A 13,591-nucleotide genomic window follows, 5' to 3' on the forward strand; every position below is an offset into this window, starting at 1 on the left:
CCACGAAAAGGCTAACGGGTAGCAGAACGGAATGGATAGCTTCGTCCAACCTATCTTAGGATTGCTGACTGAAGATGATGATATTTTGAAAACAAAGAGAACAGAAATAACCAATTTATCTACTCTGGCGAGAAAATTTTTGTATCATAGCAAGCGTTATACTTACTCCGTTCCCAGAATTATCTCTTTTTAAACTCTCAGTGACGTGAAATGACGACAAACAACGAAATGTAAAAACAGGAAAGGGGCATTTCCAGCAGAGAATGGTAAATGAAGCTTTGTAATTAGCAATTCTCAAACGAACACGTCCGTTCTCAAAGTAGAAGTCGTAAGTTTCGCTGCCAGGGTTATAATTTTCAGCCACAAAGGAACGATATCGAGGATTAATAGCTCAGATCAAGAGCGGATGGAGCAAGCAGCAGAAAGATGATATATAATCGTGAACTTCGCCTACTAATGGAGTTTTCCGTGGATATGAATTTGATACGGGTGCTTTCAGACACTATTCACACATTTACCAACTGCAAGTAGGTCAAAGAAGCTATCCTCATCGGTCAGAGAAATAGGATTTTATCCATTTTAAATCGAAAATTCTAATGGTATCGAATAATTATCGCCGTTTCTCGTTTTACACCGTTTATTTCTCCGAAAAGATCTAATTTTCTACGCAATAAACCTCAGCGTTCAAAATTGAAGGTGCTTCTGGAAACACGTAACATGCATCTACCCTGTTATCAATCACAAACGCTTTGTTACTTCAACAAAATATTTATAAAAATTTATATTTTATGACCGGTTTCGGCTGTTACACCATTATCAAATACAGAAAATATAAACCTTTGAAACAGCCGAAATCGGTCAAAAATATAAATTTTTATAAATATATTTCGGAAGTAACAAATTGTCTGTTATTGATAATATGGAGCCCTTCCACCAAGTTCAAGCTTCAAGTTTAAATTTAATTTCATCTACCCTCATCTATATACTTCTTCGCTAGCTGCCCCAATACTCGCGTTTAGAAGGGCGTTTGGGCACAACCTGTTAACAAAAAAAAGGAAATGTTAATGCCAGTCACACCTAGCATTTATTAAAGTCCTTCATTTTACGGAAAAAAAGAATTCACAAAACCTATTCGTGCGACAGAATATTAGACCTAATTTATTTTTGTTCGACCTCGATCCCTGAGGATATACGCCGTATTGATGTAGACAACATATATGAGCGCTGAAATGAAATCATTTACCTCCATTGATACCCAGTAAAGGGGTCCCAGGAATGAAGAATTATACCTGTTGGTGTGTACACTACAGGAGCTAACAAAATGTAACCTTGTGGAAGAATAGGGAAGGAAGAGTAACCAGGGCCAGTGAAGGGGACCAAGGCTTAACGCCCCATACGACGGATGGTGTAATTTGCTCATGGTGCCCAACACAAAGCACTCAAGAAAGGAATCGGGTAAACTCAGACAATTCTCAGCCACCGATGGAATTAGAACCTGGGGTATATGAGATGTGAGGGTGACTTTGAGACATTCCGCATAAGAAGAAATGAGTTTATGGTATCAAAATATAATGAAATAAAATTGGATGCTTTGCAAAGGATGCATAGTTTCTCAGATTCATCGGAACTGATCGTCACATAATGAATTTGAAAGCCCAATAATGTCCGTCGAAATTCTCATTTATGTACTTATGAAATCATCTCATTGTTCGGGGGAAAAGGAATTCCCATTCCTTCCGAAAATTAAATACTACATGGAAGTAGTTAACTTTCAAAATATAAAAAACAATATTTAAATTCAGACTTAATTTCATGTTAACTGACCCGGGTTTTTGTTTTCACAGTTCAGGCCAAGAAATTAGCACTGAGTTGATGAAACCCAGATTGGTAAACACTGATATAACTATGGGGTTTAACAACTGCGTTCTATCCTGAAAAGAAACTCATACATCACTCTCCACTTATCTTCGGGAATCATGATTGATATTGATTTTCACCAATTACACGGAGTGAGATTTGAAATAAAATTTAACAATACAGATTTTCCTGAAGTATTTATTTTTTAAAGTTTTCTACCGGTTGAGGTAGTTTTACGTGGAACATTTATCAAATCACTGCACTTTTCCTGCGTTCAAAATATTTAACTTCCTTTTTCAACTCAAAATAAGGCTAAATCGTTCTTATTCTACCCATTACTTCCGTTTGCTTACTTATTCTTCGTCGCTTTCCGAACCTTCTTCCCTCGAATATGGCTTCCAGCATTCCCGCTCTGGGAGCGTCCCATTACAGAACTTCTATCTCCGTATTTTATGTATAGTTTTCCTCTCATCACCCTCCTTTTATAACACTTCATCGTTCCTCTTCCTCTCCGTCTACTTCACCTTCTCAATTCTCCTAAAAACCCTTATCTCGAGTTCCAACGTTCAAATGCTAGTAATTTAAGCCAATGAACGCAAATGGCAATGATGCAATATGTGGTGGATAAGGTCGAATACGACGATAAAAATTAAATTCAAATCAGCCTTGAGGACACAAGTATAGGTTTCAATGCAACCGAGTTTCCTTCCACTGTCCAAATAATGCCCGACATATCGTCCCATCTCGGAGCAGACGGTCGATATCGGTAATGGGGCTGACTACGGACGAATCACGAAGTTTTTATCGAGACAATCTCATGCGACCGCTGGTCTCAAATATAGATTTGAGCAATTAATGATGATTTGTTTTCCCCATCCACCCTCAGGGTGAAAATACGGGCGATTCGACGCAAAGCAGTTGGGCACGGTTCACCGAAAAATAATTCATAAATAGCGATGCCGCATTGACGGTATTTCCCGCCCTAACGACTCCGAAATAAATGCTGTGAAGCCTTGCATTTTGGGCACCTTTCACTTGACCTGTCACCAACAGACACATCTCACTTAAGGAAAAATCTGCCTTGGGACACTTTTAAATGGAATTGTATATCCAGACTCGAAATCGCAATACAGAGTGGGATAGGTTACAGCAAAATATAGAAAATAAAAAGCAAACAATAAAAAAACGAAAACTTCCGCCCAATGGGTCGGCGACTTAATTTGAGCTTTGGTGCATTGACGTCTTTAGAGACAATCGTATATCAAGGGAAGGAATCGCCTACAAGAATATAAACAACTAACCACGTAGTAGTGAATTATTCAGGATGCGTTTTAGGGAAGATTTAGCAATTTTTCGAGAGAAAAAGAGGTCCAAGAAAGGATATTTTGAAGTCAGGGAAGGAATTCCATATAACTGACGCGAATAGCACGCAGGGAAGGAAACGAATCGGAAAAAAGAATAAAACGGGTACCTACATACACCTTTTTTTAATCTTTCACAATCGGTAGTAAAAAGTAATTGTTGAAAGAGATTATCCCCTGGCAGAAGGATTCTCATATCCATATAAGGATCGAGCCTCTCGCTAACGAACATTCCAACTTATGCATATTTTCGGGCGTTCTTTGTGTACGGGAATGCTATTGTACTTGTAGGAGGCGATAGACAGCTGCGGACATATGCACCAAAATGAAAGGGCAAACATGAAATGGTGGAGAGAAACCCTGCGCCGGCGTTCGCCTATTCTTGACGAAAGGCGCCATGGGGACCACACCCTCTCGCTTCTCCTCCTCCAATTTAATCCACAAAATAATCAAAGTAGGCATTGGTGATTCTATAGAAAATCTCCGCCACCTCTAGGATTTGAATCCGAACCCACAGGCTAGGAAGGCAGAACTCTAGACACCACACCAACCAGATCCCCAAGGGGAGATTATAGAGGAGGCCCAATTCCATTACATCGACGGCTTATTTCTGCTGCCACTTTGATCACATTTTAATCGGTTTTCAAAAATTTCCGGTAATGGGTGCAATTCGATTCACTTTTATCCAATATTTTGTAATAAAGTGTTTTTAATTGCTAGAAAATCTTTGAAAAGTAATGAAATTGATAATTATATAATCGTGTATATAAATTTCGGTTAAAACCACTAATTATACCTTATTTTCTCCGTGAAACTCTGATCAATCCGACAGCGATAAGAGGGGCGACTTTTGGAAACCCATTTAAATGCGCGGTGGCTGACAACACATTTGAAGGGTAACTTGAGGATCCTCTTTTGTAATATTAGTGCCGATCCTCTTCACTTCTCTGATAATGGACAATCTTTTCGTGGATGCTCTTGCCCACTATATTTCACTTTTTCAAAAGGTTCAATCTAATGCTTGATTTCGATATGCAAAAGTATGAGACACCTAAACATGAGCCAGAGGCGTGTAATGCCATGCAATTAGAGTATGGGGGCAGATTTTTCTACTAGGTCGCTTCGCGCTCCCTGGATTTGTGTGTGGTATGTCCCACGGCTTCAAAAGGGACACCATTTTCATAGATTTTCTGACCCATTTTTCTAAGATTGAAACGTTCTTCCTCCAAAAGTCGAGTTAGTGAGCTATGATAACACTGACCCTGCGATAGCCGCTGACGTTTGGTTTTGCTGCGCGGGAAAGAACGCCTTTTTCCGCGCTAGTCCTGTGAGGATCGTACTGGTCGTTGGAGCATACGGAACGGCCTTTTTAACCCTTCCTAGCAAGGTGTTATGCTCATTCTCTATTCATTGCTTTTCTAAAACTCATAAATAGAAGGCATACCTTTGAGGTCCATTTTCCTAAGTTAAAATTTTCACAGGTAACACGCCCAAAACAGAAAGTTGCCATATTTTTCTAAAACATTTTCCCACTGTTTATTCAGAGTTGATAAAGTTATAGAAGCATACATTTCGGATTCCTTTAATTACTAATGAAGGATGCTTGCTCGGTAAAGCCATTAAATGAAAACATAAATTTTAATTCGGGGAACCTCCAACTTAACGGCTAATTTGCCGGGGCGTTAGCGAAAGCAAGTCCGTATGAGATATCGATGAATCTACGAGTAGGTGTTCTCTTAGCCGCGGTGGCAACGGTGTTCAGTCACCTGAGGTAGGCTTAGCCGCGATGGATGACTCGCTCGCGGGAGGCGGAAAAGAAAGAGCCAGCACAACATTCCGCCACATCGACTTCTCCGTAAAAGTTAACCGTACGCTCTATACAATTTGTTGGATAATATTCAGTAGAGAAACGATTTTCTGCCAATCAGCGAGGACGGTTTCTCATGGCTCGTAAGTCTTACGATCTCGAAATTAAGGCAATTATCGGATAGCTGTTCCATGGATATGGCACACATGATTTATATATTTACCACCTGAAAAACCAAACACACGAGCGTAGATTGGAAAATTCTACTTATATATTTTAAATATTTTTTTAGCAATATATCGGCTGTTTCACAAGTGATTATTGAATTATCAAATCTGCTAATGCTAAGGCATAATATTTAGAAAACACTTGAATTGATTATGGTAATTCATATTCAAATATTTAGTTTTAAGTTCGACTTCTTGCCCAATCGAACTCCATTAAACAAAAATGTGATGCAATATCATGGGAGAGAGAAAGGGAGCAGGTTTTATCTCTTTTTCTCAAGCTATATGTGCAGCTTTTCATTTTAGATACTGAAATGAATAATATGGTACTTATTTTTAACTTGCAACACTGCCTGGTTGACCGTGCATAAAATATAACTATCAAATACTTTATTCCGGAATTAATATAATTTCGTATTATTTTATCAGTATAATACCTTGTGTGGTGTACAATGTTCGTAACAGTGTCTGGCAAAGCACCTCGGTAAAAGATGGCCCCCGTGAATTCCAACCTCAAGCTACTACGTCTCCATTGACACTTCATTAGATATATTTTTGCCCCAAAGTCCGGAAAAGTACAAAATAAAACAAGAATAATTTTTTTATTTGCAAAATATTTTGTTGTGAAATTTGGTGATATATTAATTGCAAAAAAATGTGAAGTGGTGCTACCGAGTCGTTCGGATGCTACTACGCCGACAGTTAAGTAATATATTTTCGCAAAATCCAAACTTACTACTAAAAATTCTATGGACGCTGGAAAAAAATCACAATCATAATAAATTCGCAACTCTATTCCTCTGAAGTCAAGATTGGTATTTGCCATTCCCTCCTACTTTTGGAAACGTATATTTCTCATCTCCTCACCCTTTAAAAGTAATGAGCGAAGCTAATATTCGGATGCCAAATAAGTGACGTTTCTCCAAAAAATACACTTTCAGCGAGGACAAATAAATAATCAAAGTGTAAGAAATCGTAGTGAATTTTAACCCATTTTCTGCCAGTAGCTCCTGAAGCAGGGCAGAGCCCAACCCAGCTTGACCATGAGTTCAAGCATCCCTCTGCTTTCCTCGTTGTACCGCAATCCACAACCGTGTATTTGCCCTTCGGGGTTGATATAATAGATGAACTATTGCTCTAACGAGCGAATTTACCGCGGTTTAAGAATCAAAACGTGTTTACTCATCAAATGAAAATTGATAGATGGGGCTGTAGTGAGAGCGAGTTTCACATAGGTTCCATGCAATAGAATGCGAGGACCATGGTCAAAATGCGGTTTTTGGAATTCATGGGCGAATCGTAGATTGTGGATGCTATTGGTAGGCCATAATGGAGATGGAATCATATCGCTGTAGTACAGAGTGGTGTGCGGGATGGGATAGAATCCGATACTCAATGGCGAACGGGTTATGCGTCAAAATCCTGCTGCATCCTTTAAGTGCCTCGTCTTTCGCCGCAGCTCTTGTCGCCGCGATATAAAATGCCGCGTAAAACTTCAATCCCGAGCGCTGCATCAGATACGACGGAGTTTGACGGTAATAGTTCCCTTCGACGTAATGCTTTCAACTACTCATAGGTTGCTTTACACTGTATGGATCATAGAATTTAAAACACTTAAAAACTCAAAATTCACTCGTTACCTTAACCAAAACATTTTTTTGATATTATTAAAGTTAGACATTGCAATATTTCCACTGAGTTTAGTTATGAAACTACGCGATTTGTCGTTACAAACAACATTACCAAACACTTGACAATGCTGTTTGTAACGACAAAACGCGTAGTGTCATAATAAAACTCAGGGAAAATATAGCAATCTATAATTTTATTAATATTAAGAACTTCCACCATATCGTGCCTCACATCATACAAGACATTTATTTATGTTCATTTTCACATTTAACGAGTCAAAACCAATGGAATCCATTTTTTTACACTCGCATTTCTCAACATATTTTAATATTCCGCAATCGTAGTTTTTACACCTCCCAATAAATATATATATTTAAAATACAACAAACGCGGTGAAAAAACCCGAATAGAATGGAAAGATCATAATATATTACGCTTTCAATGTAACTGGGAAAGAGACTTAACCGCATTCCATCAAATCATACGAAAAATAGAATTCCTTCAGCCCTCGGCTTTTTAGATCGCCAAAACTTCAAAAGTTGATTCATTTCCATGACTTACTTGTTTCAAACGATTATTTTATAACCAAGTACGTGATTAAGTGGATCTGCAATTAATTCTAGCCGTCGCTAACGACTCACTTGCGGTCTACGCTTGCTTCCATTTTTAAACAATCGCTTACCGTTGGTGATGTTTTTCGGGTGCGTCCCACGATTTATTTGCGGTTTATGCCCGACGTTTCATGGCCATTGCTGGTCAATTTCTCATATGGAAAGTTCAGGGAAATCCCATGTAAAATAGTAACAACCAAGAAGAATCGGGTAAAAAACGAACAAATTCGCGGGATACACCCAAAAGTCATCACTAACAGCTACAATGACCCACGAGTGCTTAAAATAAGAAATATATCGTAGGAGTTGAAGGAATAAAAACTTAGCTTTTTCCACATTGTTACTTATGGTGACCGACCATGTTTCGTTGCTGCACAACATTATGAGAACTTGATGGTCAGCCATTTATACCATAGTCGATCACAATAAATCACCATGTGGAAAAAGTCAAGTTTTTATTTCTCAAATTCCTACGGTAAAGGATTTCCACCAAGTTACGCCCGTTACTTTTAATTATGAGAAACAAATACTTGTTGTAAGTAAAATCGCAGAAAAACACTAAACATCATCTTCAAAGCTATTTTGTTAATTGAACACGTTTATTTGATCAAATTTTCTCTGAGTTCACTTATTCACTTGCCGTAGTACTCTCTCGAGTACTTAAGCGAAATACACTTGCTATTTGCTAGATGAGAACAAATTTTGACGAAGAGACCATAGGAATTTTCGCCAGTTTTCGTACTCACCTTCTGCGAGTGTTGGGCGTGGAGGAATTCCTCCGTCGGCGCACTGGCGTCGTCCGCGGCTCTTCACCGTCACGTCGACGGCAAACGAAAAACTTCCCTCCTCACAATAGTACCTTCCGTATTGACGTCAAATGGAACGGTGTAAAACTGACGTCATCTAGCCGTCTCCTCAAGATAAACTTCTTTTTACTTCTTTGAAATCAAACTGAAAAAAAGAGAAATAAAACTAGCACAGAGCAACAGTCTCCTCTCTCTCGCGACACTTGTGTGAGATTCGAGCGAAGAAATTTCGAAGAAAAAAATATTAACTCCTTCCGTCACTGCTCGGGTAAGGAAGGAAAAATTTCAGACACCGAGTTCACACGATCAACTCTCGTCCCTCTTTACTCCAAGAAGAATCCCCGAAATAAAATTCAAAAGAACATGCCCCGAAACTTCAGAGATGGTCGGGAAGTCACGAATTACAGCTCTTCTACGTGAATCATCCCTTCACGACCGATCCCTATTAACCGAGAGCAGCACACTTCCACTTATTTTGCATGCATTAAATCACACTCCATTTAAGTTGAGATTGATTGTAGCACTGGGGTACATTCGGGAGGATAAACAGGTCGCAAAACACAATGGGGTGCAAATATAAAACAAAAAAACACTTAAGTAGGAGGAAACAGGTCGGGAAACTTTTCGAAATGATGCGGTCAGCACAGGGAGAAAACAAGCAACAAAAAAACACTGAAACTCAAAAATACTATAATCACGGGGTCCAAAGACGTAGATTTTTTCGTGAGATTCACACACGGAACTCGTACGAAGCGAGTAAACCACAGGGAGAAATATGCAAACCAACTGGAACAGTTCAACAAAGGGTGCACTGCCTTTCTAAACGTTAGTCCGATGGGGCCGTTGGATTGCCGATAGAGCAAGGCCCACTGCCCGCCGAACCGTCAACCTTGAGGCGATGATGAGGGAGGAAAACACTTTTTTTGGCCCGTTGCACTAATTAAGAGCCATTCCCGCGGGAGAGAATAGCAATGGTGACAGCCACAGGAAAGTCCAACATGGAGGTGCAGAGCTAAAATAATACTGTTACACAGTAACTTCCAATAAAACTGCACTAATGAAGGTCGGTCATGTAGGGAACCATGCCCAGTCACTATCCCGATTGGGAAAACAACACTTCCGAGAGTTCTACCAAGAGCTCTTTAAGCCTCGGATACGTCCCACAAAAAGAAATGCCAGATTAATGCTGGTATTCCGTGCCGATAAAAGTAGCGGAAGAACTCACATGAGCTTCATTAAAGCATCCACGGGACCACCAACCGCGGGTATGATCACTGCGACATGTTTGCAACATGCGGGGGAGGGTCGAGGGGGTCACGGCGCTGACAGCGTCGGACGTTCTCGAGCACTTCCCGAAGACTTCGACGCAACGGCGTTCGACGGTGCGATCGCGGGGAACCCTGGCGGTGGTGGAAGTCAGCAACAAACGTCAGGCGGCAAGGACCGGCTCAAAATGCGCTCTGGTTCAGGGGAGGGAGTTGGCGGCGCGCCGGAGGAGGGGAAGTGACGTAGGGGAGGGAGAAAAGGAGGGGAAAATGGTGTAGTGGGGGAGGGGAAGCAGAGAGGAGAGGGGAGAAAAAGGGTATTTTAGACACGAGGGAATGAGGTTGAACTGGCGAGAGGGATGGGTAAGAGGGAGATTATCTGTACGTAAGGATATGAAGGGGAAGTCTGGGATGTGGCTGTGGTGCTTGTTTTGGTTTTATAAAATGCGTCATTTGATCGTCGGCATTCTTATACCCTTACAACCAGGACTGGAATACATACAGGCCGAGGAGTGTTTGAAAAACAAAATACAACTTGATGGAACTTGGATAATTCGAACATCAAGGGACCAGTTAAAGACTTGGAACTATTCAAAAATTCGAAGTAAAGATGTTCTTAATAAATGGGTCCAAAGCAATCAATTTTATATTTCCAATCAAAATTATTTATTAAATTGACACTTTTGAAAAATTAATAATTTGACTAACGCCTATTAACAAGATTATAGTAGCCGTAAAACAGGAATATTTATTTCATCAAACCAAGGGCGTACCCAGGATCAAAACTAGGGGGGCAAGCCATGGTTGATCAAGTTGAAGGTAAGATTCAAGCATGGAAAAGGTGAATGAAATAAACATTTTTAGAAAAATGTAACAGCTATTTATCAGTTTTTAGAATTATTTGATTGAAAAAATATTATTTTCCTTGAAAACATTTGCGATTTTTGCTTCTAGAGGGGCAGCTGCCCCCTCCTGCCCCTCGCTAGGTAAGCCTATGCAACAAATTAAGAAGTTGGTTTGGAACGGTCGGCGCGGCGGGCGGCAGGGGAAGGATTAATCATCAGGCTCTACGCACGCATTTTGTCTATAGCACAAACCTTCTGACAATAGCGTTGGTAAAGCATATTTTCCGATGCATTCACAATTATTTTGGGTCGCAGATTATAATTTATACCTTAATTTGACACAACAAAAATTTTAATTATCCAAAATAAAATTCGATTTATCCACAATTTTTAGAATTGTTTGAATACAAAATGCTAGGAACCAAGAGATGTATTCGAATTAAAGAATATTTCGTATTAAAGGAGTCCGAATTATCCAGGTTTCACTGATACGCTCCAGATGTATTTGAATTACTACCTATTTATACCCTGAATTGGGCATTCGAAATACAAGCTAAAAATAGTATATTAAATACCTTTCAAAATACAAAATACATTTGTATGGAAACTAAGGGATCTTAAAAAACATAACCTGCATCGGCACGCAATTTATAGTTGCAAGCATGAAGAAAACGAGTCAACCGAAAAAGAAACAATCTCTTCAGCACGGTGTTGCTGAAGTGTTATCAGAGCTACTTCAAAAGCAATTTACATATTTATTTTTTATTTTAGAATGGGAAAATACCTAAAAAATCAATCTTTGATCTCCAAATACAAGACAAATTCAAATCGTGTATTTGAAATTCCAAATTCAAATTACAAATGTATTTAAAATACGTATTTTGAAATACTTAAAATTGAAATATCGCCCAGCCCTGCTTCCAACCTAGGGAACTGCACATAGGAGGCTCAATTCCCTCATATTGAAGGCTGATTTCTGTTGCCACTTCGCCCATATTTTAATCGGTTTTCAAAAATGTCCGCAGTGCGGCGATGAGCGCAATGCGATCCACTTTTTTCTAATATTTTGCAGAATGTTTTTCATTGCGAGGAATAACATTGAAAATTAATGAATTTGATAGATCAGAACATCGTGATTGTAAATTTCCGTTGTCGCCCCTAATTATATCTTACATGTATAATATACGCAAATATATAAAATCTTTAATACCGTGACCAGACGCCAAAAGAAACAAAATATTCGTATTAATTCCAAAAATGTGTCGAAACATAAAATCATAATGGTAACTAATTAAGAAGTATAAAATAATAAGATACAAGGAAAGACAGTTTCCTAACTTTGAAAACACGATGTGGGTAAAGAAAAGAATATGGCTTGGCGTATGGTAGACGTCACGTGACCTGGTTAAGGGTGTTCTCTTGATAGTGCCCTGTATCCGTAAATTATGAACTCCGTCTTTGCAGATGGGAATAATTTAGTCTAACATGAACTATTGTTTCTTGCACCTTGAAGGTTTCAGGTCCTGAACGGCTACGGCTATGGTTCATTATTTCTTACTTATTCAGGTATGAAGATTGTCTAAAATCTTGAATGACCTCTTAGATTTCATCGATAAGAATATTTCCCCTTTAATTTACCCTAAGTAAGTGAACAACCATTTTATTTTCCAATGCAGTTAATTTAGGAGGGCTATTTACTTTGTATTATGTTTTAAGTTGAGATTATTGACTGGGTAACTCACTGTTTACCTGCTGGATGAGAAAAGTAATTGTAAGTTAATAAACCCCTTCTGAACCGTTTTATCAAGCTACTTTTTATACAAAGCCTTCAAAATATACGATAAAATGTTGCTCCATTGCATCAGGTTTATTATTAATCCTATAACGCATTGCTTAGTATACAGTTATATAAAAAAATTCGGCTATTTTGTCTGAAATCAAGCTAATTACATAGAATTCAAAAATTAGATCTTGATACATTAGTGAAACGAGCTGAAATATCGGAAAAAATATAAATGTATACAGAAGGGATTTTATCAATTTTGACGACTAACTTTACTAATCTCTTATTTGGAGTTATTTTTTTAATTTTTTACGCTATTAATTACTCTGATTTTAATATGGTCATAACAAAAATACATAAAAAGTTACTGAGGCAGGCGAGGTATGGTAGAATGACATCTTGATTAATGAATACGAGAGATGTAAATATTGCACGTGAGAATAACTTGACGGTCGAAACGCATCATTCTTTATTTATAAATTTGTGGAAAATTGCTATCTCTCTAATTCATTAATCATTGATACATTAAGGAATGTACAATTTTTTAGAGGTTTGGCTAGCCAATGCATAATGGTATTCTTTCATCACTCTGTCCGCTCTTTCATGTGTAACTTTCATTCCTATTTTTCCACCGTCTGCCTCTTTACTCGCTGTCATTTTCAGGAATTGAGAGTATCTGGTTCGTTCTAATTACCACCTCAAAATGGAGCGATGAATATATTCCCACGTGGTTGGGAAGATGTAAGTGAAATCGCAAAGCAGCATTGCGCCATTGCGCACTCGCTCACGGAAGTGTCTTGACTGCTGCCTTGTACGGGTCCAGAAATATATATCAATGATATGAGGGCTCAGTTTTAATCATAGTCAACCTCGAGAGAGCTTTAAAAGGATACACATTCAAAAGAGGAAGGCGGCTGGAGCCCGAGACAGTTGATGATGCATGTGTTTGCTCTAGAATTGGAGCATTAAGAGCTCCCGCGACCCGCATGGCGCGCAGCACCGATTACGTAATAACCAGTAGCCGCTCAACGATGCGAGAGATATTATACTCGTAAGATGAGGAAAACCGCACCGGGCCGCATATCTCGGGAGGCAAATTCAGCCTTTAAGTCTTTAAGTCAATTAAGATGTTCTTGTCTGCCAAACTCTCTCCTTAAGTACACCCGTTCGCGAGCTCATCCAGGCGCGGTCGCTCGCGAGTTTCACTTCAGGTGGAGCCTCTGTAGAGCAGGTTGTTTGCTTTCGCTGAAGTAAAACTGAATTTGTCGCTAGTGCGCGATAATCTCATCTTCAAGGTGTAAAATAAATCTTTCAATTTGGTTCTTTTTCGCATACAAGTGTCTCCATTTTTGGAAAAAAGTGTTTCTTGCAAGATATCTATCGCATTTGAATGCAAT

The 13,591-nt window shown here is 39.0% G+C and overlaps 1 protein-coding gene across 1 annotated transcript in view; it reads right to left on the reverse strand.

Annotated features, from left to right (window-relative positions):
• The window catches only part of LOC124162751, a 1,072,747-nt gene extending 1,063,006 nt beyond the window's left edge, over nucleotides 1-9,741 (reverse strand). The window contains exon 1 of the mRNA XM_046539387.1: nucleotides 8,242-9,741. The gene's annotated coding sequence lies outside the window, so the exon portion shown is untranslated. The remainder of the gene's footprint in view (nucleotides 1-8,241) is intronic.
• Between the last annotated feature and the right edge of the window lie 3,850 nt (nucleotides 9,742-13,591).

The sequence above is a fragment of the Ischnura elegans genome, chromosome 7, assembly GCF_921293095.1.
Source record: "Ischnura elegans chromosome 7, ioIscEleg1.1, whole genome shotgun sequence".
Lineage (NCBI taxonomy): Eukaryota > Metazoa > Arthropoda > Insecta > Odonata > Coenagrionidae > Ischnura > Ischnura elegans.